Source organism: Pseudonaja textilis, chromosome 5 (genome assembly GCF_049901715.1).
Source record: "Pseudonaja textilis isolate UNSWEBS1 chromosome 5, rPseTex1.2, whole genome shotgun sequence".
Taxonomy (NCBI): domain Eukaryota; kingdom Metazoa; phylum Chordata; class Lepidosauria; order Squamata; family Elapidae; genus Pseudonaja; species Pseudonaja textilis.
This window is the reverse complement of record NC_141994.1, coordinates 58,146,807-58,174,068: the sequence shown is the minus strand read 5'-3', so window position 1 is coordinate 58,174,068 and position 27,262 is coordinate 58,146,807. Positions and strand designations below refer to the sequence as shown.

The 27,262-nt window shown below is 38.3% G+C and overlaps 1 long non-coding RNA gene across 1 annotated transcript in view; it reads left to right on the top strand.

The window, feature by feature from the left end:
- LOC148125665 (uncharacterized) overlaps positions 1-22,301 on the top strand; it is an 81,005-nt gene extending 58,704 nt beyond the window's left edge. Inside the window, exon 3 of the long non-coding RNA XR_015744013.1 lies at positions 22,281-22,301. This is a non-coding gene — a long non-coding RNA (uncharacterized LOC148125665). The remainder of the gene's footprint in view (positions 1-22,280) is intronic.
- The last annotated feature ends 4,961 nt before the right edge of the window (positions 22,302-27,262 follow it).

Below are 27,262 nucleotides of genomic sequence, written 5' to 3'. Positions count from 1 at the left end.
TCCATCTTCAACATTGGCCATCCAGGGAAAACTCTTCTAGCATCAGACGGGAAGCAAAGAATTTTTGGTGGTCTGATCTGTTTTGATGGGTCTACAGGGGGATTGGTAAGCAGGGATTGGCCTCGTGCTCTAACACCACCTTGGATTGTTTCTCCAGAACTTTATTAAGAACATTTCCTGCTGACTAGTCCAATTAGATTGTACACTCATGAGTGATATGGTGGGAGACTTGAAAATGATAGCCATGGATACCTGTGTGCCCTTCACACATTCCTGGGATCCAAGTCTGTTCAATAAGGCTTCTGGGATTAATTCTGATGAAATCCCATTGTGGAATGACTGGCCATTTTTAACATTCATGCCTGTCAATTTGGACTCTACTTTCCTGTCAGACTTACTCCTAGCATGGGAGAGGATGATCCTTGAATATACCAGCAAGAATGATGACCAATAGTGAAAATGACAGCAGATGGCAGTTTAGGAGTGGTGGCAACTATTTATGGGTCTTTTATGCACTCTTAGACCTGTTGGCTTTGAGCAAGCCTCACCACAAATTGACTGGTGGTAATAGCTGATGATTTTAACATCCAGACATCCAGACATCCATAACCTCTAGAGCAGGGGTGTCCAACCTTTCACCTTCCCTGGGCCACATTAGAAGATGAAAATTTGGTTTGGGCCACACATAAAATAAAATAACAGTAACGATACCTGATCATCCCAAAAAACCATAGAAAACATAGTTAACATATTAAATTTATTTGGAAATGAAGTTAGTCAGATGTTTTTATTATTTATTATTTATTTTTTATCACGGTTTTTTTATCACAGATTTTTTTATCACAGTTTATTTTCCGGCCAAATTTTGCGGGGGAAGAAAGCTCGCCGCCTCACGCCTACCTCTCCTCCTGCAAATGGCCCGGCTGGATGAGGCAGGACTGGAAGGCAGAAGCAGCAGCAGCAGTGGCGGGGGCAGAAGCCTTCCCCCGCCACCGCTGCTGCTTCTTCCCCCGCCACCGCCGCCACTTCTGCCCCGCCATGGGGACAGAAGCAGCAGCGGTGGCGGGGGAAGAAGCGGCGGTGGTGGGGGCAGAAGTGGTGGCGGGGGCAGAAGCAGTGGCAGGGGAAGAAGCAGCAGCGGTGGCGGGGAAAAGTGGTGGCAGGGAAGAAGCAGCAGCGTTGGTGGGGGAAGAAGCGGCGGCGGGGAAGAAGCAGCAGCATTGGTGGGGGAAGAAGTGGCGGCGGCGGTGGCAGAAGCAGCAGAGGTGGCGGGGAAGAAGCGGCGGCAGGGAAGAAGCGGCGGTGGTGGGGGAAGAAGCAGCGGGGGCAGCAGCGGCAGCGGCGGCGGGGGCAGAAGCAGCAGCGGTGGTGGGGAAGAAGCGGCAGCGGCAGCGGGGGCAGAAGCGGCGGCGGGGCAGAAGCAGCAGCGGTGGTGGGGAAAAAAGTGCCGGCGGGGGCAGAAGCGGCGGCGGGGCAGAAGCACCGGCGGGGGGCAGCAGCGGCAACGATGGCGGGGCAGAAGCAGCAGCGTTGGCAGGGGAAGAAGCGGTGGCGGTGGCAGAAGCAGCGGCGGTGGGGGAAGAAGCGGCGGGGCGCCCGGGCAGCAGCGGCAGCGACGGCGGGGGCAGAAGCAGCAGCGTTGGTGGGGGCAGAAGCAGCAGCAGTAGCAGGGGAAGAAGCAGCGGTGGGGGCAGAAGCGGCGGCGGGGGCAGAAGCGACGGGGGCAGCAGCGGCAGCGACAGCGGGGGCAGAAGCAGCGGCGGTGCTGGCAGCGGCAACAGCAGGAGGTGGCGCTCTGACGGCGCCCGCCTTTTTCCTTGCTGCTTGGCCTGGCACTCGCCTCGCCCCGCCTCGCGCCTGCCTCTCCTCCTCCCCCTCGCTGGCTCTGGCACGAAGGTTGGGGTGGGCACTGGGCCGCATTACAAGGTGACCTGGGCCGCATGCGGCCCGTGGGCCGCGGGTTGGACAAGCCTGCTCTAGACATTAAACTGTCAACATCACCTACAGAAGGTGCCAGTCTTGATCATATGGATTGTACATGGGCATCTGCTATCATTATGGTTGGCTTCTTTTTGACAAGTCCAGCCCCTTGACTCCTGTAAGCAGTAGAATGCAGAATTGAGAACATGTGCTGACCATTCTATGGTACAGTAGAACCTTGGAAGTGGAAGTCCTGGGAACTTTCAAAATACAGATGATATCCACTTGTGAGATGCAAGGATCACTCAAATCCTCATCACATTTGCAGTCATGATAAGATTGAGGTGAGCCAAGGGCCACAATGGTTTCAACCATAGTGACAACTATGGTTATATATGTTTATTTTTTACTGGTCCTATATTCTAAGCAATCATCAATGTATCTCAGAGCCCTTGTGGTTAGAGCCAGCCAACTCTGTCTGATTTTGTGTCATGCCTCTATGAAATGACATTTTATTTCTTTTCTCGTGCTGTCTGATGCTATTGCATAATTGAGATCTCAGAAGTAATAAACTGAGAATACCAGAAAAAAGTGGATGGAAACCAGGATTTTGAAAACTATTATTTTTGAATCATTCTCCACTTTAAATAATAAGTATGACTTGTGTAGTATGGCTCAGTGGCAATATTTACAACCACAACATTTGTTGACATCCCAATTTGGACCTGTGACATTTTCAGCTTTGGAAACACCTAATTTACTATAGGTGATAATTAAATACTGTGACAATGAAACCTGCAATTATACTTTGTAAAATGCTATTGCTAATGAGTCAATTTGATATGTACATTTTACAGGTTGAGTGGAATAAAAAATTAGAGATTCCTAATTTCCCTTGACAAAGGGAAAAAGAGTTAAAGCCAATTACAAGAACTTCAATAGATTCTAGATTGCATCTTATTCAATAAAAAAGGATATTTGCATTCAATGAACTCCTTTGCATCCTATTAGTTTTATAGACTGCTACCTTTCTATTTTTCCCCTTGATTTTATAGCCTATTTATTGTTATTTCTAGGTCACATTATTTTACATGCCTTTTCTCAAGATTTTAATTAGACTGTGAATGATCTAACTTGTTTTATATTCCATGTAAACCACTGAGAATCAGTTGATTGTATTGGGCTAAAAAACAGAAATAAATAAATCGCATGTATATAGAAAAAGGTTGAGGAAATCATGATGTTTGAAAGACAGTGAGATTAAAGTTTCTTTTAAATGATATTTGTAAAATCTCCTATAATCATTCTATTTAGGAAGTTATTACATACATTGGCTCAACTTTAATAAGATTTAACAATATTCATTTGAACTATATTCCCCTTCCATGGAAATTGACACTTGATAGATTCTTCCTAAACTATTTGTAGCTACTCTACACCATTGGAAAGATAAATTCATGGCCACAACTGCTCAATATTCTGCTAACTTAATGTTATTAGCAATTTATGGCCAAATGGCTTAGATTAGTTTTGGATTATAATAATGAATAATGGCTATCATTCATTGAAATGTTTTGTAGAATTTTGATATATGTATATAATGTGTATGTATATTAATATTTCTCTTCTGTAGTTTTCTTCGGTTTTTTAATTTCTTTATCAATTCATTTTTTCCTATTCAATTATTCAAACTATTCAATTATTAAAAATTCAATTATTAAAATTATTCAAAGTATCTAATTATTAAAAGGAAAAATATATTTGGTCAAAACATTTTGGATTTTTTTTTTTGATAAAACAAAGGACACTTTTTCTGCCCCTTCATATCACATTTTCTCTTATTTTTTCACCTACTTGGATAGTTAGTTTGATAGTTTCACCTATTTGTTTGGTATTGTTTTGTGGCTCCTCCTATACAAACAGAACTAGAGATTCTATGTCTTATCTTGAAGGTGGAAGAAAAGGCATGGGGAGGTGAAGGACTGAAAAAGTAGGCTGGTTGGGTGATGTTGATTAGCATACATAGGCATGTCCTAAGGCCCCAGGCACAGCAGATGAAAATTCCTAGCCAGATGGGATGAAGAAAAGAACTAAAGTGTGAAGCAAAAACAGAAGCAGTCAACCCAGATAATTTGGCTGGCAAATCAGCCAGCAGAGGTTAGTGAAATATCTAGACAGAGAAAGTCTAGACAGGCTTCAAACAGGAAATCTATAGGTGGTATTCTGGAGTTTGACCAACACAGTTGGCTAGCAGAGGAACAATCAGCAGGATGGCTACAGCAGGAGGAGCCAATGACTGAGTTAGCTGAGCTGGCAAGAGCCCTTCCAGGAACAGCTGAATACAAGCAAGCTGTAGAGGACATGGCAAGCTGTAGAGGACATCACCTTAGGTAGCTGCTTGGATAGACTGTGGTACAGCTTCAGCCAAGGGTAACAGGAAAAGTCTATAAGGGTAAAGAAGGAACTTCAATCAGGAGAGAAGCCAAGGTATTTAGAGGCAACAGAAACAAAATAATAGTGAAAATAAAGCAAAAGAGATGATTCCATTAATTTATGTCCTATCAGAGTAGATTCTATGGAGATTCTCAATCATCCACGTAATAGTTATCCCACAGGTGCTTTTTCAACTGGACTTCATTTTTTAAAAAATGTTTCACATCTCACCTAAGAAGCTTTTTCAGTTCTCTGAAGAACAGACATCATAGTAGTTTAAGGAAAATTAGTAGTATTTATGCTAACCACTTTAAGGCTTTGAATAAGGCAGCACAGATCCAAAAAATACAAGCTGGCAAACACTGTTCCCAGCAGCCACAATTTAAAGTGTGGGGGATAAAGTTTGTCAACTATATACCTTCCAAACACTTTAATACAAGCATCTCAGCAGCAAGCCCCACTAGTAAAAAGCCCCACCTTTAAATAAACATCCACTGTGAAAAGAAGCTGTGCAAAAGGTTGCCCAATTGCTTTTTTGTAAAACCATTAGCATGTGTGTATCACTTTAGAACATCACAAAAATACCCTCTTTTCTCTGTTGAAAATACTTAATGGCTGTTATTACCTGGGATTTGAAAATAGTTTCTCTCTGCAGTTAGTATAGCCTCGATTTGTTTGTTGGCAATAAATAATAGCTAAAAAGGACTGCAAATTCTTCATGATTAATAAAGAAGGCAAGACAAGGAACGATGGATGGAAACTAATCAAGGAGAGAAGCAACCTGGAATTAAGGAGAAACTTCCTAAAAATACAATTAATCAGTGAAACAACTTGCCTTCAAAAATTGTGAGTGCTTCATCACTGGAGGCTTTTAAGAAGACACTGTAGAGCCATTTTTCTGAAATGGCATAGGATCTCCTGCTTGAGCAGGGGGGTGGACTAGAAGACCTCCAAGCTCTCTTCCAGCTCTATTCTAATTGATTGAAACCCCACTTCACAGTTTGCATGATGTATCATCATGGATCAAGATTATATACTATCATTTATGACTTTGTGCATTATGTAAAACCATTTAACTGTAGTTTGTCCTGGAAGCCAGAATTTAAGAATGTAAATCCAGTCACGTTCTTCATTAGAGATGTAAACCGCCCTAGGAAGCTCAGTTGTTAGTTCATTCCACTTCTTTCTTTGCATCCCTGAGAAACAGAGAAGAGATGCAGCTTTAGAAGAGCAAGGCTGAATATTGAGTGTTCGTTCCAGATTGTAGCTACTGAAGTTCAACTTAAGACCACATCTAGGATACTGCATCCAGTTTGGGTCACCGCAATATAAAAAGACATTGGGACTCTAGAAAGAGTGCAGACAAAAGAAACAAAGATGATTAGGGGATTGGAGGCTAAAGCAAATGAAGAACAGTTGCAATAATTGGGTATGTCTAGTTTAAAGAAAAGAAGGACTAGGGGGTGACATGATAGCAATCTTCCAATATCTAAGAGGCTGACACAAAAAAGAAGGGGTCAAGCTATTTTCAAAGCACCTGAAGGCAGGAGAAGAAGCAATAGATGGAAAGTAATCTAGTTCTCCTAGAACTAAGGAGAAATTTCCTGACAGAACAATTAATCAATGGAACAATTTGCTGTGGGTGCTCCAACACTGGAGGTTTTAAAGAAAAGATTGGGCAGCCATTTGTCTGAAATGGTATACAGTTTCTTGCTAGAGTTGGGAGGGGTGGTGGTTGTCCCTTCTGTTATTAATAACTCTGTTATTCTGTGATAATTTCAAGAAAAAGTTTTGTCTGTCTTTCTTGAGAAGAAATTTCTCAACTATACTTACACTTACTTACATATAGAACTCATAAAACAACAAATGGGGATAACATTTAGATAAGGAAACTTGGTAAACTCCATAAACATTCTAACCACTATTCTCTAAATCTCTGGAACTAAAGTCTTTTCTTACAGCTTTCTAATAATTTGAAATGGAGTTTAAAATGGTCTTCATCCAAAGTTTATTTTTATATTTGGCATAATCCTAGCTAAATAAAAGCAATTTCATTTAAATGTATGCAATAGTGTTCTCAACTTACACACCAATATTTATTACATATCAACATTTTCTTTTTTTCCATTTCACTTGGTATTTTATGTTGTTAAAGTATTCAAACCTTGTCTACTTTTGTGACCTAATTAACCAAGATTAATCGCTTTCCTCAAGTAGTCTGGCTTGGTAGGACCATAAATTTGAATTTGACATGCCTACCAATGGAGATGTAGTCATCTGTTATTTTTATAAACACTTACTTTCTCTTTTGGAGTTTACTGTCCCCCCAAAATGCAGCTGTTTCCTAGGCAACTAGTCATTATGTTCTCCCATTCCCTGAAACCATCTAAAATTTAGAAGAAAGACCTTATAGTATTTGGACCAAAAAACACCTAACCACAAGGGCTTGCTAAAAACTCTAAATAGAAGATTATGCCTTTTTTCTCTATAAAAAAAGAATTTAAGACCCCAGTATGTTTTAACACTGAAGTTTTTGCTTTTCTTTAACCCTCACTAGTATCAAACCCTTTCTGCCTTAAAGGTTCTCTTTTCTAATACCAAAATCTTATCAGGTTAACCTCTCTCTGCTCACCACAGCCCAAAAGCTAACTAAATAAATAGAAAAAAAAATAGAAAACTATTGAGCAGAGCTCGCTGCCTTGAATCAAATCAACAACTATCTAGCATGCTCTACAATTTTCATAAGCTAGTCTCCTGAAATGCTCCTTAGAAAAGGCATCACCTTGCTCAGTCTTTTTGGATTTGTAGTGTCCACCCATCCTTCTTGGTTTAATGAAAACTTTGCAGTGCACCTGCCTTTTAAAATCTTAGTTCTATAGCCTCTTGCCTTCAGGAGGCATCTAAACAGTTTCTTAACTTTTATCTTTATGAAAGAATGGAAGGCCAACCAACTCAGGGTTATGTTGTAGAGGCTAGGAGAGCCTAGAAGAGAGCTAGAAGAGAGCAGTCATTATAATGCTTTATATTTCTGCATGCTTTAGGTGAGCAGAATCCTTTACATACATAACCACCTGTAAGGCTGACTAAATTCAGACCTATTCAATGTGATTTCCTTCAGAGGTCATGGAACTGTAACTCCCAAAATTCCACAGCTTGAGGAAGATCAGTCTAATTCATGAAAAATATGAAATAACTTCCTGATCATTTAATAAACCAAGCTGTCTGTTGATGCACTTCATTTTTTTCAACCCAATAGCTTATTGGCAAGCGGTTATGGAAAGGGCTTGGTTCACTCATCACCCTGACAATAATACATAATTTACATTGACAAAACAAATCACATGTGTGATATTAGTTTGATATTTGTCTCCTTATATGCCAAGGTGATGACAAAATGAAGAAATGTGTATATGATATCCCAATCCTCAGTCCTTTCTACTTGTATTCTGATATCATACACAAGAATGCAAATTGCAGGGTTGGCATCATGATGTTATGATGCAAGTTTTGTCATGTGTCTGATCTCCCCACTGCTCCTTCTGATATTCTGATATATGAGCCATGGTGGTGCAGTGATTAGAATGCAGTACTTCTGCTGACTACTGGCTGCCTGCAATTTGGCAGTTCAAATCTCATTGGACTCAAAGTTGACTCAGCCTTCCATCCTTCCGTGGTGGGTAAAATGAGGACCCAGATTGTTGGGGGCAATATGCTGACTCTGTAAACCATTTAGAGAGGATTGTAAAGCATTGTAAAGTGGTATATAAGTCTAAGTGCTATTGCTAAGTGCTATTGCGATTCCCTCCAAGGAACATGTTAAGGCCTGTTGGTGTCAGTGTCAGCAGAACAGTGTCATCTTGTGTCAGTGATGTTGTGTTCATAGCAATCCCATAAGATTAATATGCAACTGGACCACTATCCTGCTCAGTTATATGGATAAGGTACAGATGTCCATTGCAAAAAAGTTATCTCATACGATATGCCTTTTCTTTCTAGATTTTATCATTTTGGAAACTTCATGCTAAGAAGCTGAAGAAGCTTCCTGGATGAGAAGTGAAATGTCTTCAAAGAAAAACCAGAAAGTCCAGTTACCTCTTGAAAAAGTATCTTTGGGGCAACCATGATGACTGAGAATCTCCATAGACACTCACACTAAGAACTTACAGAACTCTGTCCAATATATTTTGTGCAATAGCTTTTGTTTTCTCTGACTTCTGAGGTCATGCTCCTGTTGACTCATGGGTTTGCTTGGCAACCCTAAGCAAAGAATTGTCCTTTGCATGACTTTCTCCTCTGTTTAACACATATAATAATGCCCTATCTCCCAGGATGCTGTATTAATCAGAGATAATGATGCTAAATTGCTGTATACACCAAATAACTATTTTATTAGAGTCCCGATTGGAACATTTCTAGGCAATTGTTTGTTCTTGGAAGGCAGTGTATGTTGCTAGGCAGAGGCAGAGTTACTTTAGGGCATGGAGGTGAGACCAAGTGGCAGGATGGAGATGATGTAGCTTCAGGCATCCAATAAGTTGGAGGGAGATGAAGAGCTTATCAGATCTGCACATGACACAAAACTGGATAGATAACTTATGCGCTAGAAAACATAAACAACAATCAGAAGAATTCTGATAAGGTAGAGAAGTAGATGGAAAGTAACAGAATGACATTTATGAGAATGCAAAATTATACACAATAACAACAATCAAAGGCAAAGGTGTAGGATGGGGGTGGGGGTAGAAATGCCTGGCTTAATAATAATATATATGAAAAGGCTCTGGTTAGAAGCTAAATAGAAGCCAACAGAATTGCTAAGTGTTCTCATCCTGTAATAATCTGTAAATAAGGTCTGCCCCTCCTTCCAACATTTTTCAAAGGATATAAGTATGTTTATAGTATCCATACATCTCTACGCATATGGTGGTATGTGCATTAGTTTTCTTATTATCAAGAGGCATAGATTATAAGGTACTTTGCTTTTGTGGAAACAAGTAGGTGAATGGTCATACAAAGAAAGTCTACCCCGATGTAAGTCTGCATTCAACTATGTAAACTCTTATTTTTGCAGGTTAAGGTGCATGCATAAGTGCACCATTATGCCTACAGTCCCTGTCCTAATTTATTTGTACCTATTTCCTGTATTCTTACTCATGTTTATACTTATATCTATTATCTTGTAAGCGATTGACAAATCAAATAAATACAAAAATAAAAAAAAATATTATTTGAACATCCCTGGAAATGGTGAAGTTCTAGAAAACTTGAATAGATCTTATCTGGATACTAGCTGACTGGAATCATACATAGCCCTAAGATTGAGCCTAGCGTGTTGGTTGATCACTAACTTTTTTGTTTTCTGTCGTATTCATTGTCTTTCTTGTTTATTTTTAAATAATTTTTAAATTGCCTAGATTGCTGAGAGTCAGGTGGCATATACATTTAATAGATAATAATTGAGCCCAGTTTCTTAAAACAGTAACAATTGTTTAGGGTTTAATGAAGTGTGTGATGAACCAAGCCAATTATGGTTTAGCCATTTAACTCTTATTTAACATGGTGCACAGTCCTGGTCTAAGAGCTTCTTGAATTTCAGGTCTAGAGGAAAATAGGTTATAATTGGAAACACAACCAAACTATAATTGTCAATCAGCTATGTAGTTGGTGAGATGATTGGACAATGATAGTACAGTATCTACACCAAATTAATTCTAGCTTATATGACAAACCCCGAGTATACAATAAAGGCATTAATCAGGTCTATATGTTCTGCCTCTAAGAAATTGTATGTGCAAAATATTTTGTGTGTAAAATACCAATCTACTGACAGATATTTATGGTATTTTTTCTCTTAACTATGCATTTTGGAGCTAGATTGAAGCATATAATGGAAAGGTTAGGGATGGGAAACTGAATTGTTTTTAAAACAAATAAAGTTCAGTTCTTCTGCTTATAAGTAATAATATAATGGATGCTAGTGCAAAAATGAGGGAATCAATGTGATTTCAATGTGGATTTGACATGGTGTAACTTTATCAGATGTCATGGGATAGAATGAGCATGTGACAATGAGTCAGGACAGCAAAGACCTTAGTTGCCTTATTTATTCACAAAAGTGTTCATTAGTCAGATAAATTTAGATGCAAATCAGTGTGCAATTATTCACAACTTCCTGCAGAGCTGGATGCCAGTCCATTGCTATGCCATGCATTATCTTCATTTTCTGTTGCCTTTATTTTAAGCAAGAATTGGTAGGAGGGAGGTGGTAGACAACCGATCACATGTCCCTTCTCTTAATTAGCAACACTTCATCTGGGCTCCTCAACTGAGTTCCACAGGTAGCTGTTATGAGTCCCACTATGTAGACCAAAAATGAAACCAACACTACAAGGATAGAACAACTTTATATTGACTATGGGAACAGAAATTTGCAAGTTTGACTGCACTTCACTTTCCTTCATCTTATACTCATGTGAATTAGGGAGCTGCCTGCCTGAGTTGCTTGTGTATTGCTTCTTGCTTTGGGCTTCAGCCATGTTTTGCTCCCAATACTTTGATAGTGGATTTGGTTCATCTCTGGAAAGGTCATCTTTGTTACTGTCTACAGTTGCTATAAAATCAATCTGGCCAGATATACCTCCTGTTGTATTAGCTCATTGCAGTATGCAGGTCATCAGGAAACAGACAACACAAGGCAGTAGTGTCTGCAAGGTACTCTAAAAACCAAATCAAGATGGTGGCAACATTTATTTTAGTTATTTAGTTTAGTTTGTCAAGCACATATGAGAAAACAAATATAAGTATGAACATAACACATAAACATATAAGTATAAACAGGTATAAGTATATACATTACGAATAAATGGGAACAGTAGGACAGGGATGGTAGGCATGCTGGTATGCTTATGCACGCCCCCTTACAGACCTCTTAGGAATGGAATGAGGTGCACAGTAGACAGTTTAAGGTTAAAGTTTTGGGGGCTTGAGGTTGTAACAACAGAACCAGGTAGTGAGTTCCAGGCATTGACCACTCTGTTGCTGAAGTCGTATTTTCTACAATCGAGTTTGGAGTGGTTTACTTTGAGTTTGTATCTATTGTTTGCCCATGTGTTATTGTGGTTGAAGCTGAAGTAGTCATTGACAGCTAGGACATTGTAGCAGACAATTTTGTGTTCTAAGCTTAGGTCAGACCATAGGTGGCTTAGTTCTAAGTTGTCTAAGTTGCATCCTTTTTGAGGGTCATTGAAGCACTTGGATGTTATCTGTGTCCTCAGGGTCACCTGAGTAGTGCTCCTGGTTCCTATAGTCTGCAATTTTTATGGAAATCTGTTCCTACTCCTATGCTGTTTGAAGAGTGTTCATCCTAAATTGATAGATAAATATCCAAGTGCTTCAACAACCCTCAAAAAGGATGCAAATGACCAGCTGTTTGCAAGAAATATAAATCCTTCCATTACCCACCATCCAATCAGACCTGCAGAAGCTTCTTGGATGAGAAATGAAATGTCTTCCAAAGAAAAAATAAGAAAGTCCAGTTGCCTCCTGAAAAAGAAGCTCTGGGACAACTTTGACTTGGATGTCTGAGAATCACTACAGACTTTTTAGAATAGAATAGAATAGAATAGAATAGAATAGAATAGAATAGAATAGAATAGAATAGAATAGATACTTTATTGGCCAAGTGTGATAGAACACACAAGGAATTTGTCTTGGTGTAAATACTCTCAGTATACATAAAGAAAAGGTACATTCATTAAGAATCAAGAATCATAACGTACAACACTTAATGATAGTCATAGGGTACAATCAGCAATCAAATCATACTAGGAAACAGTCAATATAAATCATAAGGATACAAGCGACAAAGTTGCAGTCATACAGTCACAAGTGGGAGAGGATGAATGATAAAGAGTGGTGAGAAGATTAACAGTAATAGTAGTGCACACTTTGTAAATAGTTGAACAGTTTTGAGGGAAATATTTGTTTAGCAGAGTGATGGCTTTCAGGAAAAAAAAACTGTTCTTGTGTCTAGTTGTTCTGGTGTGCAGTGCTCTATAGAGTCGTTTTTTTTACTACTACTGTCAATGTCACAGAAATATTACTATTACTGCTAGAAAAAGAACTATTGCAAAAGAAAGCAAAGAAATAAGTACTAATGGTGATAGATACCTTGGGTGCAATCCCAAAACATCTGGAACCCCCAGTCATCATTTGAACACCATCAGCAGTGACAAAATCACCCAAAGTCAATTGCAAAAGATAGCATTGCTTTGAACAGCTTACATCCTGCAACACTACATTTAACACCATCAAACAACACCCTATCTGCCTATCCCAGGCCCTTGAAAAGGACTTGACAGATCAATAGAAATGCCAAATCCAGTCTAAATATTGGGCTGACCGTGCAACAAACCAATATCCAGTCAAAAGTATCTGGGAGACTATGCATAAGTAGCAATATTTAGAAGTCCAATATGCTTTGGAAAACCCCTTGTCAATTCTGAAATGCTTCAGCAATGACTTTCACAAGGAAATTTTCAAAAGTGTGGCTGGATGATTACAGAAGTGGGGAAAAAAATCATGGGCTCTTGAGACATTCTCTGCCTTTCTAGTATGTGGACATAAGCCTGGGCAACAATGCAGGCATATAAGGCAAGGGACTTCACACTTGGCAAGTTTAAGACATGTGGACACAGGAGACCCTACATCATTTCTGACAGATGGGACTCCAATCTCTTCTTGAAATCCTCCAGTGATGAAGCTCCCACAACTTCCGAGGGCAAACTGTTCCACTGGTTGATTGTTCTCACTGTCAGAAAGTTTCTCTTTATTTCCATGTTAAATCTCTCCTTGTTGAATTTCCATCCATTATTCCTTGTTTGGCCTACTAGGAAATTGCTTGATCCCTTCCTCTCTGTGGCAGTCCCTCAAATATTGGAACACTGCTTTCATGTCTCCCCTGGTTATGTCTCCTGTGATACACTGTGATACAGTGATTTCATAAAACGAACCAGGTCTCATGATGCTCTGGGTCTTGATGGGAGCCATGTGCCAGTTGTCCTGATGAAAGATGAGAGACAATATTGCCCATTAGTGTAACAGAATAAATGACACCAATATTTCCTATTATTCAGATAGTGCTTTAGAAACAGTTGTGTGCTTCTGTAAATAAACTCTGTGTGTACTTTCATTAGTGTGCAGGGCTGCTGAGGCCATCTGTCTCTTGTGCCTACAGTATATTCTTTTCAGTCTGAAAAGTCAATATTGAAGCAATCTGATTTAGTGGTATTGATCTTATTTTAACTGCCCATCATTCTTGGGGTCAGATGATTGTCAATTTCATAAGCAGAAAGCTCAGTGAGAATTTTTCATGGTATCTGTGTGCATAGAAAAAGATGGGGTTCACATTTTTTATTAAACCACGGTTTGTTTTCAGTATCATTTAGTTTGGCTAAAGCAAAAGCCAGACAAATAGCTGGGCATGTGGCTGTTTTAATTTTTATGACCTTAGGTGACCTGTGGTGGACTGTCATGTTTGATTAAATCAAGTCTTCAAAATGTAGACCTCATGTGTTGGTACAAATTCTCATGAGGAATAAGTTGAATGTTGGTTAGTTGTAAACCAATGGCAGCTGTCATAAGCTCAAGAATTCTTATATGACATTTTCCTGAAGAATGGACTGGAGCAGGGGTGTCTGTAAGGGATAGTCAAAAAAAGCCAAGATGGTAGAATAGAATAGAATAGAATAGAATGGAATGGAATGGAATGGAATGGAATGGAATGGAATGGAATGGAACGGAACAGAACAGAATTCTTTATTGGACAAGGAATTTGGTTCTGTTGCATATGTTCTCAATGTACATACAGCAATTGTGATATCATTAACATAATTGTAAAATACATTCATCATAAAACATTAGATACAACACTTAGTGATAGTCATAGATACTAAATAAGCAATCAGCATAAATCATACTAAAATACTAATTAAACAATATAGATTGTAAGATACAAGCAACAAAGTTATAGTCATAAGTAAATTAGGAGATAGATGATAGGGAAGATGAGAATAATGATGATAATACTGCCTTTTTAGACAGTTTGACAATGTTGTGGGAATTAGTTGTTTAGCAGAGTGATGGCATGGGGGAAAAACTGTCCTTGTGTCTAGTTGTTCTGATGTGCAGTGCCCTACAGTGTTGTTTTGAGGGTAGAAGTTGAAACTGTTTAGGTCCAGGATGCAAGGAGTCTGTAGATATTTTCACAGCCCTCTTCTTGGCTCATGCAAAATACAAGTCCTCAACGAAAGGCAGATTGGTAGTTACAATAGTGGGATCAATCCTAAAAATCAATTGCACCATCAATTGCCATCTTGATTTTTATGAGCAGGACAGGATTCTCTCTTGACTCTTTTGACCATCCTCTGTTTGAGCCATTATTATATTAATTCATTGGCTGGCTCCACACATACAATCACCTAAAACCATATTGGTTTTAGCCACAAATCTTCCATGGCTGGGTTCATATTGTATTCTGGGAACAGGACAACATGCCACAGCCAACTTTCTGCAGTCAATTCATCATGGCCAACTCACGGTGAGACAACTTGCTGCAGGATAATTTAATAATTCTATTTAATTATTTAAAATAAATAACAATCATTTTAATTTTTGCCATTTACATTTCATTTTGTCCCTCCTTTTCATCCTTTGTTTAATGATTCTATTCCACCATTTCTTTGAAATTAGTGTAATTCTTGTCCTACACCAAGTTTTCCTGTGGTGAGATGGCTGTTGTCTTGCAGTAAGTTGGCGTGTGATAAGTTGACTGTGGAGAGTTAGCCATGGAGAGTTGGCCGTGGAGAGTTGGCCATGTTGAGTTGGCTGTGGTGAATTGTCATAGACCTCTGTATTCCACACAAAACCACAAATCATGCTTTCTACTGGCCTGTGATTTGTAAGCAGACTTTCACATTTTGATTTGGTATAAATCCAGTCTTTGTAGTTTAATATTATATCTATACTAGAATGCTAAAGCATGTTCAACAAATCAAGGGCAATCCAAGGGGATGCAGCTGAAGTTGGGGAAATGAGAAAAAAATAGTGGAAATGGGTCAAGATTTGCCATGGAAAGCAAGGACAACCTGGTTGCTAGGAATCTGGGTGTTCAGGGCTTGTAATTAGCTGGAGGAGAAGAAACAGAGTGTAAAGGTAAACAAGCGAAACAGCTAACCTGATTACAGGATGAAATAAATAAGTTCTCACAAGGCAGTGGGGAATCTGCAAGAAATTTAAATTGGAGCTTTCTGATGGGAGGGGGAGATCACTTCAATTGCTGAGAAGAAGAAACAAGATTTAGAAGATGGAAAAGATATAAAGGGATGCAGTTTGATATACAGGGAATGCTAACAATTTGTGGTCAAATTATTCATGCTATAAATATTATTCTACTTCAGAATGTGAATGTTGTCTTAGTCTAAAGTATGGCCAATTCTGAGTCATGGTAATGAGGGAAAATAAACTTGTGAACTTTTTATGTTAGCAGAGCGAATGGCAAGGATTATTCTGCATTGGGTATTTCTGGTATTAAGGTAATTTCAGAAAAAACTAAAATAAATATAACTGAAATTTAGTTAAGCCTTATCAAAGTCAACACTGGGTTCCTTTGAGCTTACAAAATTTATTAGAGCAATTCCACAGTTCCTGATGCATTTTGAGTGAATTGCTTCTCTTCTGGGAAATAGCTAATAAAACTGAGTTCTGAAGGAAAAAAGAAACATTATAAACACATATTCTTTCCAAAGCTTAGCCTGTTACAAACAAATGCACCAAAAGAGAATCTGCATTGATTCTCGTAATTCAATTTGAATGCTAATCTGCTACTCATCCTAGGGATTATTTTGATTCTCTCTGATTTTTTCCTGAAAGAACATCTTTCTCTGTAAAAAAAACTGGCATTGTGGAAGCACTATTGCCATAAAAGGTGTGAGGTTTTTGTTCAAAAGTGAAATATGTCCTTGAGCTCCCGATAATGCCATTATTCAGATTTAAATGAAAAACTATAAACCTCAACCATAATATCAACTGTTTCGAACAACCTGCTTTTTCAAAGAGTAACACTTTTTAAAACAATATTGTTTAAACTATAGCATTTATAAGAAGAATCTCTAGATAAAACCAATCTCTTCCAAAGGTAAATAAATGTATAGCTACAGGATTTACATCTGCGTCTTCAGCAGTGTTAAGTAGATTTATCCAAAATTTAACTTCAATTGATTTTTGTGTGTCTGAAGTTTAGTTTAGTTTACTTTATTGTCATTGCACCTCATACAATGGAATTAAATGCCATCTTCAGTGTACATTATGGCTATGAAAATAAACACAAACCCACATCCTTCACAGCGACTACTCCAATCTGCAGGCATCCATGCTGAATTGAAGGTACTCAAAACATCATCATCATCATCATCATCATCATCAATCATCAGGCATTTTAAGTGTGGTTTTGTCACTTACTAGTTATGATGTCATTTGCTATTTTTATGATGTGAACAACATTTTGAGCTTACTGCAATCAATCAGTAAACTTTAAAAAAAATCAAGCCATCAGGTTTTCTTCTGTTCCATCCATATTCTTTATTCTCTCTAGACTTTTATTTATTTTATTTTTATTTATTTTATTTGTCAATTGCTTACAAGATAATAGGTATAAGTATAAACATGAGTAAGAATACAGGAAATAGGTATGAATAAATGGGAACAATAGGACAGAGACGGTAGGCATGATTGTGCACTTATGCATGCCCCTTTCAGACCTCTTAGGAATAAGGGTGAGGTCAATAGTGGATAGTTTGAGGTTAAAGGAGTGGGGGGGCTAGAGGATGTAACAACAGAGTCAGGTAGTGAATTCCAAACATTGACCACTCTGTTGCTGAAGTACTTTCTGCAATCAAGTTTGGAATGGTTTACTTTGAGTTTGTATCTGTTGTGTGGGCTTGTGGGCTGCATTTAGTCTACAAAGTTTTAGCCTTGTGTTGTTTCTGTTACTCTTCTCCCCTCCCTTCTTGTTGCCTGTCTCTCAACACTTCTTTCATTCCCCATTTTCTGCTATTTATAGTGGTCATCATAAAGGTATATTACTCCACAGTAGAAAGTAGCTTTAGATTTGGGAGGGAGAGACTTAAACTGGGTTGCTTTGTTTGCACAGTGTTCATCAGTCATTTAATTCTGGCTTAAAACATGAAAACTTAGCCTTTATTTGGCAAGCAGTGGTTAAAACAAGACAGGCATTTTTAACACAATGTGTGAACTCAGTTTATTGCAACAAAAGGGAATGGCTGGGAAGAACATCTATCCAGAGAAGTAATGCACCCCTTCTAATAGTCTTTAGTGGCTTCTAGGTTTTGAAAATCTATTTGATTCTTCTTTTGAAAATGAATACACATAAGACTCCTGTACAAGTCTTAAAATGTTGATTTCTAATTGGGTACCAATAAAAACCTGGTGAAGACATTAAGCCATCCAGAAGCACATTGTAGAACAGGCTTGTCCAACCTTTCACCTTCCCTGGGCCACATTAGAAGATGAAAATTTGGTTTGGGCCGCACATAAAATAAAATAACAGTAACGATACCTGATCATCCAAAAAACCATAGAAAACATAGCTAACATATTAAATTTATTTGGAAATGAAGTTAGTGAGATGTTTGACATTGTTTCTCAGCCACCAATGCATCCATATTTGCTTCGATGGAACTTGTTGCAATTCTCAGTGAGTGCTCAAGGTGCTCATCAGATATTTTGGCTCTGATGGCGCCTGCCTTTTCTGTTGCTGCTTGGCGTGGCGCTCGCCTCGCCCCGCCTTGCACCTGCCTCTCCTCCTCCTCCTCGCTGGCTCGTCCTCTTGCATGAAGGTTGGGGTGGGCACTGGGCCGCATTACCAGCTGACCTGGGCCGCATGCGGCCCATGGGCCGCGGGTTGGACAAGCCTGTTGTGGAACATGCTATCCCCAGGGACTTACCTTCTTCCTAGAAACACTCAAGGATTGCAAGTTTTTCTACCCACTACTTTGAAATGGAGATATTGTTACATACAAAATAAAGTTACATTATGTGTAGCTAGTTAGTGTACAGATGGGTTTTTTTGGGGGGGTGGGGGTAGCACTCCTGTGCTGGGCAGGGCATACAACTCATTAAAGCAAAAAAAAAATGTCAGGGACTGGTTAAGAAGACTTTTAAAGGATATTTTTAAAGCTCTGGCAGCAGGATTTGACTAGAATAGAATGTGTAAACCTTGTGTGCTCAAGTATTATCTCTTGGATAGCTAAATCAACCACCATCTATGTTAACAAGATGAAAGAAAGAGTTGGAAGAAATTTTAAAAATAGATTAGATTAGAAGAACTTTATTGTCATTGTACAAGTACAACGAAACTTTGGATGCACCCCAGCAACTGTTCACAATACAATAAAACCAAAGCACTTAAAAATGAAGATAAGAAAAATAGAATACCCACATCTCCATTTGCAATTTGAGAGTACAATATCTACGAATATACACAAAATATACATGCAACATTGACTCTAATGCTTAGCCGAGTATAATACACAAGAGATGGATTGTACTGTAATATGTTATTATACATCTGAATGGGGTATTGAGATTTCACATCTTTTCACATCTTAATAAGGTAGTGACTTCGTGTTTATATTATTCGTGTTTATAATATTACTTAAAAATTCCAACATGGATATCAACTATTGAGCCTTTTTCTTATCCAATAATATATAAAAAGGAACAAACAGTTAGATATGGGGAGATATTGAATGAAAAGGGTGAACTTAAATACAGATCACAAACAAGGTTAAACATTTAGGGATTCATATTACACCAAGATGTAGTATGCTGAAGGAAGGTAACTATGTTAAAGTCAAATAGCAGATTGCAACAGATTTGATGAAATGGGAAAAATTGCAACTATCATTGATTGGGAGAATATCCACAATTAAGATGAATATATTGCCTAGAGTTTTATATTTATTCTAGACAATTCCTATTCAATTAGGGAAAGAGTTTTTTTGAAGATTTAAATAGAATTGTGTTGAAATATATTTGGTAGGGTAAAAAAGCAAGAATAAAATTAAAACTGTTACAAGATGCAAGAATAAGAGGAGGCTTTGCCTTGTCCAATTGGGAGCTATATTACCAGGCGACAAGTTTGATGTGGGTAAAGGAATGGATAACACTAAGGAACAGTAGATTATTGACTTTAGAAGGCCATGACTTGCTGCTGGGATGGCATGCCTTTCTCTGGTATAAGGGAACTAGAACATAGGGGTATTTCAGAAGACATTATATTCATGAGGCATTGTTTTTGAACTGGGAGAAGATAAAAAGACAATATTACTTAAAAATTCCAACATGGATATCAACCGTTGAAGCTTTTTCTTATCCAATAATATATAAAAAGGAACAAACAGTTAGATATGGGGAGATATTGAATGAAAAGGGTGAACTTAAATCTATGCAAGTGTTGGAAGAACAAGTTGTAAAAATGAATTGGTTTTCATATTGCAAAGACAATCTAGGTTTGATAAAGACTCTAAGGCAGAAGGTATTTATGACAAGTTGACTGATTTAGATAAAATTTTGATGGGTACTGATGCAAAGGTGATTAAAAAACTTTATGGACATCTATTAGAATTTATATTGGAGGAGGAACAAGTCAAGGAAACGATGATTGCTTGCGGGAAAATTTTTGGATATGGGATTGATTTAGAAAAAGGGCAAAAATTGTGGTCTCAAAATTATAAAATGACAATGTCAACTGCATATAAAGAAAATTTGTATAAGATGTTTTACAGGTAGCACTTACCTCCAACAAGACTTGTGAGAATGTTTAAGAATAAATCGGATAAATGTTGAAAATGTCATCAGATACCTGGTTCATATTACCACATGTGGTGGACATGTTCGGACATGAAGAAATATTGGACTAAAATCCACACATGGCTGGAAAAAATGATAAAACAACATATGGACTTTAAACCAGAGATCTTTTTATTGGGAGTCATACCGGACATATACAATAAAGAACTGAAATATTTGATTGTAAATGTTTTAACAGCGGCTTTGTATTTGCAAAGAACTGGAAAAATACCTATGTAGGAGGAAGTTATCAAAAAAATTATGGACTGTGCTGAAATGAGTAAACTGACATTTGAAATTAGAGAACAAGAAGACAAGCAATTTTATATGATATGGGATTTGTTTTATCAATGGTTGTAATAGACTAGATAATTTTGTGATAGAAATTTAATAGACTGATATAAAACATAATATAGATATATAAAAACACTGGTTGAAAGTATAACACAAATTTTAAGATAAAACTTGAAACATCTCATATAAAATGATGGAATAAATGGTTTAGTCATGGATTATTAATAACTGATAAATATATAAGCATATGTTAGTTCGACAATGTGAAGACTGATATAAATTGTATGTAAATGACTACAAAAGGATAGCACAAAAGATATGTAACCAAGTGGCACACTGTATGTATATAAAATGGAAGATAGTTTTATGTTTTTATGTTTTGTATGTGTATGTTTATTTTTAAAAATTAAAAATTAAAAAAAAGATTTTTGGAGGATTATTACATTTACTAGGCATGTAAAAGTTATTTGTCAGATTTATGTCAATCCATTTTTTTATTCATACCCATTTAGTTCTTCAACTGCTTCCTTTCCCTTTCCTTGTCCTCAGTATATACCTTGGATTTCCTGGTTTCCTCAATGTTTAACCATTCATGGTTGCCCAATTTTTAATATTTTGCAAAACTTCCAGCAGGGATGTTGAGGAAGAACAAGCTCATGTTATCTGTGATTCATCTGACAGTCATACAATTAAACTGCCAGAAACCACACACAATAACTAAAAGGCTCCATCTAAACATCTCTAATTTTGTTGGTTTCAAACAGAGTGCATTCTGCACAGCATATACCAGGAAATAATGTTTAGAACCCGCTTGATAAGTGTCTGTTAAATGGAAAGCAGATTACTCGTCAATATGCAAATGAAAGTACAAATTGCAAAAATATGATGTTTTGTCATTCCCAAAGCCTCCTTTGTAGAAAATTGTTGAACAAGCATCCCATCATGAATACTTTTATTTAAGGAATAAATTTAACTAAATATAAAGCTTTATTTCCAGTAAACATGCATATAGTAAGATTTCTTTATATCTATATGTAAGAAAAAATACTTCCTGTTGACACTCATAGTTGGGAAAATGGAAGGAAACATTCCTATTTAAATAAATAATAACTTCTAACAGCCTCAAATTCTGTGACATCCTGCTTGGTTATTCTTCCATATTTAAAACTTTCCAATTGCCTAGAAAACTTTCCTAAGAAGGTTGCACATAAAAGCAAAACAGAACCAGACGATTAGGAAACTCAAAACTAGAGTCAGGTAATATTTTTAAACTTAGCAATGAGAGATGTAACTTCTAAAATGTTTTTTTATTTGTTGAATTAATTTTATAACATAATCTTAAGCATATTGAAAGTATTTGTGACATTATATTAAGCTCTAGACTTAGTCTGTACATTTGACTAAGTCATGGTATGGTTTATTTTTACTTAAAGCAATATCTGAACTCAACCATCATGGCTCATTTTATAAACCATGAATTAATGTTACCTATGCAAGTCCAGTTGTTCCATCTTGTAAACCATATTTTTGTTTTAGAAAGAAAACCTCTAATAAGACCCAAAATATTACCCTACAAATGTAGACAATAAAAGAGGCTGGATTTCATTGTGTTTACTTATCTATACCAAGAAGTAATAGTAAACATCAAATTAACTTAATTCATGAATATTTGTATATGTAGAATAATCCTTTCTTTTATATTCTAGAGACATCAGGAGAGAAAAGCCTACATTTTAAAGTCTTGCTGCTTTATGATATTTAAATAATATGTGACCCAGATTGTTGAATAAAATCATCCTCATGGCTGCAGTTTTCCAGTATTGCTGTTGAAGATGGATGAGAAAACTCATTGAATTTTCTTCTGCCTTGGGAGAGTAGCTGGCAGAAAATATATCTGTGTTTTTGTATTCCACTGGAACAGTGGTGGTATTCGACTTGTTCGGCCTGGTTCGGGCGAGCTGGTAGGAGCAATGAGCAGTGGAGACTGAACCAGTTCTCTCGGCCACTCTGCTGTTGGGCCTACCCACCCACCCAGGCTCCCATACTTACTTTTATCTGCTGAATTTGAAGCGCAGCTGCTTTGCGCGGCACAGAATAGTGCCATGCAGCAGCTGCTGAAGTGACCGGGATCATGCAGACTTGCAGGAGGTAAGTTAGAATGCCTCTGCACCTGTGCAAACACCTCTGCGCCTGTGCAAAGTGCACACTTGGCACGTGCATGCACATAAAGTATGCATGAGTGCAAAGCACACCCACCAAGCCATGCCCACCAAACTGATAGCAACCATATTTGAATCCCACCACTGCACTGGACTCTTGATTTATGTCTCCTCAGCCAACCCCTTGTTGTAAAACCATTAGGAGAAATGCCTCCTTCTTTTGATGAGTTGAATTTTGAAATACCGGGATGGATGTGAAGGGAGCAATGATAGTTAAAAAATGATAAAGCTTTCCACTTGTCCAGTTGTGTCTGATTCTAGTAGGTGGTGTTCATCTCCATTTCTGAGCCAAGGGAGCCAACATTGTCTGAAAACTTTTCCTTGATCATGTGACCAGCATGATTATACACTGAGGCACATGGAACACTGTTACTGTCAGGGCTCAACCTCCATTTAAATTATGAGTCTCTAGACTGATTTTCAAAGCTCAAAGAAGATTTATTAGGAGAAGACATGCCAGTGCTGCCTGGGTGTAGCCTACTCTGAGACACATCATTCATTGTCACCCTTGACCCTGGTTTTCCCCCACCCCCTGGGTGTATTATAGTTCATATTCTCCAGTGGGACACATCCATAGCCAAGAGTCATCAATCATACTCTCCAGTTAGCATTTTGCATGGTAGAAACTTTGATCACCTGGAAACTATCTATGAAAGCATCCATGGAATGCAGTTTCTATTTTGCTGTTGTTACACTACTCCCCCTCCCTTTCTGTTGGCAACTCTAAAAGACCAGAAAAATATTTTATGAGTTGACAGTTACCTTCCAGTTGAAGAGGTACCTATTTATCTACTTGCATTTGCATGCTTTTGAACTGCTAGGAGGGCAAGAGTTGGGGTAGGAATGGAAGCTCACCCCATCATGCGGTGCTCAGGTCTCGAACCTGGGCTGTCAGATTTCCAGCTGACAAGTTCAGTATCTTTAACTTCTGAGCCACGGTGTCCTGATCAAAAATATAAGACAAATTCTGTTGGATTAGACCAAAGGTCCACCCTATATTTTTGGGTGGTACTTCCTGAAGAACCTAACAGTCACTGTTAATTCCAAACTAGGAAAGAAGATTCCATGTGACACTTGTGGAAAACCAAGTTTTTCTTTATTAAAAGAACCCAAGCTGAGTGAGTAAGCAAGGTTGGCCAAAAGAGATACATAACTACTATCAAATAAACTTTATGCTTTATTTGGAATCTATTTAGCATGCACATAACACTGGGCATGGGGTTGCTTAGGAATGTCTTGGCCTACTTTTTGACTGATTACAGTACTTGTTTCTTTATCTTACATCCATGTGTTCCTCTTGCATTGTTCAAATGGTGTTTCTCCTCCTTCTGTTCTAAAATGACATTACTTTTGCTAAGATCACACACTCCCACAGAATAAACCACCCATCTGGGGAATATAAGATGAAGTCAAAAGAGCAACTGATTGAGGGAGGATTTGGTTTCCAATGGTTCTGACATATACGGTTGCAAGAAAGGTTTAAAGAAGATAAAAAAAGCATTTGGAATTGAACAATAAAAGACAAAACTTGAAACTGAATTATGTGCTAAGGATGAATATGTAATTTCTGAAACGTATAAGCTTCTGCTGAATTTTTGGAAGACTGGCATTCAAAAAAAGAAGCCATGGTAACTCAGGCAATGTCTGATCATTTGTGAAAGAAATGGGGGAATCAGACTGGACTGTGTCAATTTCATTTTGCCTTGTGATACCCTGGAATCTTAAGCTTCATTATTAACATTTTAAAAAGGTGATATTAGCATTTAAACATGGCAGTCTGCCTCCTTTTTTTTTTTTTTTTTAAGGAGATTGTATTTTTCCTCTGAGCCAAGGCCATTTCTTTTGAAGTGCAAAGAACTAACTAGCCTTTTCAAAAACTAGACAATGGGAATGTATTCTGAAGTCCTTGAATATATTTGCAAGTTAAAAAAAAAGAACTCTGCATCCAGATGAGAAAGGGATTGTAATTCATAAATTTGCCCCTTGTTGAAAGTTATCTAGAATCAACATCTTCTATTGTTTGATTCATTGCTTCATTTTGCATCTAACAAAAATATCAAATGTATGTAGTTTGACATATACATTAAACGTAAAGGTTCCCCTTGCACATATGCACTAGTCGTTTCTGGCTTTGGGGGTGGTGCTCATCTTCGTTTCAAAGTCAAAGAGCCAGTGCTGTACAAAGATGTCTCCATGATCATGTGGCCGGCATGACTAAACACCGAAGGCACACAGAACGCTGTTACCTTCCCACCAAAGTGGTCCCTATTTTTCTACTTGCATTTTTACATGCTTTCGAATTGCCAGGTTGGCAGAAGCTGAGACAAGTAATGGGAGCTCACTCCATTATGCAGTGCTAGGGATTTGAACCACCGAACTGCCACCCTTTCTGATCAACAAGCTCAGTGTCTTAGCCACTGAGCCACTGCATCCTACAGATATATACATTAGCCCCCTCTTAATAAATACTTTTCACTGCCTGAAATACTTTTGATTTACATATTGTAGGTGGAGGGGAGAGGGGAAGCCACTTTGCAAAGATATTGATTCTCCCTCAGATTCAGGGACGATGTTCTTTTCAACTCCTTGCCACTTGGTGGCCAAGTTTCAAGGCAACACTTGATTTGCTTGAACTACTAAGGTAGTGAAGCTGCCATACCAGCCTTCCCTTATAGGACTTGCCAGCTCTAATAGCTGGCAGTGAAGAGGGTGAGGAGAGAATTGTTCTGATATGGAAACAGCCCTCCTCCACTACTTTCATTTCCAGCTGAAAGTGCCATCAGAACCATTTATGCTGACCCAGAATTGCTGAGATGCAAATGGAGATAAAAATAGAGATGATAATAGATAAGTCCTGATCACAGGGATGTGGAAATATCTGTCCATGGCATAAACATCACAGGTGGAGTGCCTTGGGACAAAATGATCTACCAGTTAGTGGCAACTTTACAAATGTGGACAGGAGGGTAATGAGACTCTTCTCCTGTTGAACTTTACAAGATGCATTGAAGATGTGCTTTCAATGATTATAGAAATAGCTATCTGGGCTAGTAATCCAAGGACACTGGCTACAGCACTACAGTTTCTACCCCACAATAACTCACAGATCATTTTGAAACCAACCCATATTTATCTACAGACCTCGAGGACATAGATAGAAGATTATTAACCATTAGAGAATCATTAGTGATGTTCTAGGTCAGTGGTGGCTAAACTTTTTTGGGTCCTGTGCCAAACATGGTGCATGTACTTGCATGCACTCGCACTTGCATGCCAGCACCCAGAAGGCAATGTGTATGCAATCCCCCCCCTTCCCCTTACTTGCACTGTGCCTCCCGGTTGATTTTTGGCTGGTTTGAGGCCTTTTATGGCCTTCCAGAGGCTCGAAGAAAGCTTCTGCAGCCTTTGCAGGCTGAAAAATAGGCCCATTTTGTCACTTCCAGTATTTCTGGAAAAACAGGAAGTGACAAAACGGGCCTATTTTTCAGGCTGCAGAAGCTTTCCTCAAGCCTCTGGAAGGCCGAAAAAGGCCTCAAACCAGCCAAAAATCAGCTGGGAGGTACGTGCATGTTCAGTGAGGTAAGTTTGCCTGCGGCTCATGTGCCGGCACAAATGGCTCTGCGTGCCACTTGTGGCACGTGTGGCATAGGTTCACCATCATGGTTTTAGGTGATTGTGTCCTAAACAGAGAAACAGAATGACCATGAGTGGATAAAAAAGCAATGTGAATGGGAGCGACATCTAATTTCGTGCCAACTTCCCCTTTGACTTTACTTGTCAGAAGCTGGCAGGGAGCCTTGGGAGTGGTAACCATGTCACAGCAACACTTTGCCAAGCTTTGCCAAGTTTCAACCCCATGGCAGTCATGGGGATCTTGGATTTTGGACACATTCTATACATTAGCCCATTTCAGATACATTGGTTTAAAAATGATTGCCCTTTGATGCCTAATTTCAGTTTTAGTAATATATAGATTCAAAGGTCATTCTTATTCCAACCTTCTCCAAGAGAAAAGTGTAAACACTACTCTATCAGCATTCTCTCTTATAAGTTACTATTGTTCCTGAAATAACAAAAATCCTTTAAACCCCCCTTCCACTCCATAAAGAAAGGAAACAATTGTAATTAACCTGCCATCTGTTCCTTACAATAAATGTATTTAATTACATTTATTTGTTGAAAAATAAGGTTGCTATGATGGGAAGCTTTGCAGGGAAAGCTGATTGTATAATCATCACCATCATCACCACCACCACCACCACCATCATCATCACCTAAAGCACTTCAATTCTATTAAAATTTCATTTTGAGATCTAGGTGAGTTCAAATTTACTTCACTGGGGCATTTCAACCCATGGAGGTGACTATTCACACAGCCAAAAATGAATAGCCTAATACCAGATCTTTCTTTTATGAAAGTATAAGATAAGGTAGATAGAAACTGACCATCCCACCTCAAACCCTGTTGC